Source organism: Phymastichus coffea, unplaced genomic scaffold (genome assembly GCF_024137745.1).
Source record: "Phymastichus coffea isolate CEN01 unplaced genomic scaffold, Cenicafe_Pcof_1.1 PCOF00033, whole genome shotgun sequence".
Classification (NCBI taxonomy): domain Eukaryota; kingdom Metazoa; phylum Arthropoda; class Insecta; order Hymenoptera; family Eulophidae; genus Phymastichus; species Phymastichus coffea.
Window position 1 is genome coordinate 3,565,195 of NW_026706844.1, and position 4,642 is coordinate 3,569,836.

Below are 4,642 nucleotides of genomic sequence, written 5' to 3' on the forward strand. Positions count from 1 at the left end.
CGATACAGCCATAAAACCGTCGAAACTAATAGCCTCTGATACATAGCGAATAATGCGGCTTTTCCAATCTCCAATTACGTGGCTCCATAGCTACGGCTTTTCTTTTTTTTCGTCGTCGTTAAAGCGCGCGCCTCGGTGCTCAAGGGCTCGAAATTCCGCGAGAAGGAAAGCCGTTACGTGGCGATAAAGCAAGGCACCAACGCACACGTTATATTTTAATTTTACGCGGCAGTCAGAAAATTTACGGTCGCCCTCACTCTTTCCGCGCCGATGTGAAAAATACCCTCCGCGCTTCTTTTTTTTTTCCTACCCGCGAAAAATACTACACTTTTAACGATCGGTTTTATATCGACGTATAAGACGATTGCCTCCCCTCCGCGCTTATACTTTTGTGAGTGAACGAGGAAATAAAAAATAACGTGCACGCGCGCGCGCTAATATTGATCGGATGAATCATTTTACATTTGTCAATACCGCAAAAAATAAAAACTGGATGACTCGAGTGTCCGTGTGTGCTGCTTTTCATAACTTTGTGGGAAAATATTGTACATTTTTCCGTGAATGCATCCTGGCTTCGATTGCTGTAGCTTCAAAGAGGCAAAAAAAGTCATGCATCCATATTTATCTTATTACAAAATATTGGACCTGGTAGCGCATCCAGAATGTCAAATATGTATCGAAGCATTATACCATTCTTCGTATCATTTGCGTCGTGCGCGCGCATGGGGCGCATGCATCTCCGCGTTTAATATTTACCGTGGCGAAAAAAGCGAGTGGAATAAAAAAAAAGAAAAAAAAAGAGAGAAAAACTCGGCGCGGAGTGCAGCTAATACTTGCGCTAAAGCGCGACTGCTGTATCGTAAATGAAATGCTCGACTCACGCACGGATCTTTACGCTGCGCTGCATCGCCGAGCTACAAAAAAAAGAGGAAAAACCGATTCGCGCGTGTGTACGCGTACGCGCAAAGCCTGAGTAAACTGTGAGAAAAAAATTTTTCCTCTCGCGTTACTCATTTATTCGGGCGAATTCTACAAAAACGCGAGAGAGAGAGAGAGAGAGAGAGAGAGAGAGGAGAGAGAGAGAGAGAGAGAGAGAGAGAGAGAGAGAGAGAGAGAGAGAGAGAGAGAGAGAGAGAGAGAGAGAGAGAGAGAGAGAGAGAGAGAGAAGAAGAAAGTGAATATAGCGCGCGAGCATTGAAAAGTTATCCACCGGGTTTTTGTTTGCAGAATCGTTGGGGCGTCGTATAACTAGCTACCCCTTGGTGGCGCGCACGCGCACATATTTTCTCGTTTGCGGCGGGCGCGGATTTTTTTTTTGTGCGCGCCACCTCTATCTCCCGAGATTTCATTTGCGATAGCGCGTGCGAGACACGCGCACAGAAAGAGGTCTGATTTAAGCGCATGTGTCGATGAGTTTGGAATTTTTGCCACCGCCGCCCGATACCTTTTGTTTTGCTGCGCCAAGGCTCCCACCAGCCATTGCCGATTCTATACCTATAACAATGACTGCGCTGTGTGCATGCTGCTGCTGCTGCTGCAGTTTTCGTCGCACGAGAACAAATGCACGCCACACGTTTTGTTTTGCTGAAGGGATGAACGGGGAGAGGATTTTTGTTTTTTGACCCGGAGTGTATTGGTTTTTGTTCCTGAGAGAGAAAGGGAGCTTCAATAGAACAGATATACACACTCCTCGTGCTCGGAAATCATTTTTTTCTTGTATGATTCATTCAGTTTTCGAATTGTGGTTTATCAGAGAATGATTCTTTTTGTTTATCTTGAGTGTGGTATTTTTCGATCATTTATAAGAAATACATTGGATGAAATGGAAAATGTTTTAGTCGATTGGGTATGCGTGAAAAATAATCTGAAATAACATCGACAGACTTAAAATCTACAGACGATAAAAGTAATTCATTTATAATAATCGTACTGTACGTACAATCACGCCGATCTCGGGCTTCTATACATAGTCGACGAAACTGCGGGTAGATCGAATTGTCGCAATCCGTTTAATACAAGCTCCACGCAATAAAGGGCAACGGTATCGTTGAACGAGCGCATCGTTGAGAGACAAAAATCGCAGCGGAGGAAACGTCACTTCCGTTTGGTGCACACGCGAGCGCGCGCGAGGCCTTCTTGGTCTTGGCAAGGCGTCAAAATCGAAAAGTTTTTTGGACAGCCGACGGCAATAAAGCCGCACGCGCCAAAAGCCATTGCGCTTGAAAAATCGCGCCGGCCCCGGCCGCGGCCGCGTGCTCAAGCGAAAACTTCTTGAAAAATCGCTGCCGAGAGAGAAGAGAAGTTCGCCGATCTATGACGCACCGAAGAGTAAATAGGCGCGAACACGGAACTGCAACTTGGACGACAGATCAACCACTCTCTCTCTCTCTCTCTCTGCGGAGGAGGAAGAGGATTCGTTGGAAGCTTGATTGGCAAAGTTTCGTTTGATTTGGCGACTGCCGTTTCCTCTTTGGCTCACGATCACATAATTCAACCGCTTTTCCTTTTTTTATACGTTTCTTTATATCTTATCGAAGTAGGCGACCGCAATGTTCGCTTCTTTTTCCCGAAGTGAGATCTTGATTGAAATCTGCTCTGCAAGAGCTGATATCTTTCGGATTAGCTTGATTATGAGCAAGCTCATTAGTTCGCGATGAAGTGCCTATCTGAGCACGAAAGGGAAAAGCAATCGTCCGCTAAATTTTCATCTCATTCAATTAATTAAGACCTAAAGCTTCATCAAACATTGGTTAAGGTGATTTTCACTGCAATATCTCTTTAGTTCTAATAACACCAGTTGAAATTTGTTCGATCACAACTTAATACAAACTTGTCGATGTTAATTATCGAAAATAATGATCACTTTAGCTTTCTCAAAGGGGAATTTCCGAAAGGGATATTAATATTATCTGTTGAAAATATCAGTCATGAGCTTAACTGAGTACGCACAGCAGATATTATCTAGCATGTGCGCGCTGCTTGTTAAAATTCTTGGCAATGAAAGTCACCGCTATATGCCGACTAATTGTGATTTCTTCAAATTGAATCAACAGCGGCATTTGATACGCGTACTTCAACTAGTAATTTTTTAACTACAACATTCTTAAATACGATAATGCCGCCGATATCTTTGTTTACAAGTGAAATTATCTGACGTTCCATTCATTCCTGAAGTTTTCCTAGCGAGGCAGACGGCAGACTCTCTCTCTCTCTCTCTCTCTCTCTCTGCTGTGAGCGTAATCTCTAAGAAATACAAAAATATTTCGGTCGTATTCCGCTGCGAAGCACCAGATTTACTCCCGAAGTGTATAGGACCAGTAGCCGCAAGCTCGAAGGGAGGTCTCTACTCAGTGTGTGGAGCGACCTCATCGTCGTTGTCGTTGGGAAGAAAGAAGAAAAAGAAGAAGAGAAATAGAAGAACGGAGAGTATCCATCTACCTGCAGTTGACCCAACGCACAATTCAAGTGCTGCTGGGTGGATGTATATCGAAGATATAAAAGCCCGAAGTCGGACGAGTGCTGACCGTTTCTCTATATAGTATTTCGATTGAGAGCTGCACAAACTGCACGTATTATGCGAGCGCAGACGGTGCGTGTTCTTTTGGTTTTTCATTTTCTCCCTTTGATCGCGTGTCTACTTTTCAATCGAGATGCTAAAAGCCCTATGAAAACGGATTTTTTTTTCATTTTTCCTGAACACAAACGTGTTTTTCAAAGAGTTGTATGAAACTTGCGGTCTATGTAAACAGCTCGTCAATCTCGCCGCCGTCGAGCACAGAGGAAAATAATGTAATTATGTTGATTTCAAATCAGCATAACGTGCGAGAATCTTGACGCATCGTACGGAACGATGCGTCAAGGTCCTCGCAGCCGTCAACGAACTGTAAGAAATAAAGCCACATCTCCGAGCTCGTGCACCTGCTATGTTTCCCATCGGCTAAACTCTAACACCACCGCCTACTTACTAAAGTCAATATATCCGCATTGGATACTGCACAACGCAAATAGATCACGACAGCTTGTAACCAATATGTACTCGGGAGACCGTCCGCTCAATCGTAGACGGCACTGAAGTTCATCTATCACCGAAAACACGCAGCGGGCATGCGGCAACAACTGCGTTCGTAGGGCTCATCAACGTGTACTGAACCGCGGAGGAAGATCATCCATCGCAATTTCCCGAGGTTGTCCATTGACCGAGGCTTTCCTATATGTACACAGAGAGAAGAGAAGCCGCGATAAATGTGCAATCGCTCCGATTGCCAACTGTATAATGCAAGCTACATAGCCGTCAGCGGCCTAGTAACCACTATACGACGAGAGAGAAAGAGAGAGAGCACGACGCGGATTTCCGCGTGTGTATGTGTTGCGACAAAGGGAATACGGGACTAAAGAGCTAGATTGAATGGCTTGCTCTCCACTCTCGTTCCACGTTGCGCGAGCAGACAGTTTCTTTTTCTCTTTCTCTCTTTCTCTCATTTGACATTATCGCATTTTGACATCATTGATTCAGCGGCTTTTCATCTGCAATTGCTGGTCGGATTAATGTTCTGACGTTACGGCACTTCGACTTCGCCGGTCCGATTAGTATTAGCTAAAATCGCTAAATTACTTGATAATTGATAATGCGACTTTGGATTAC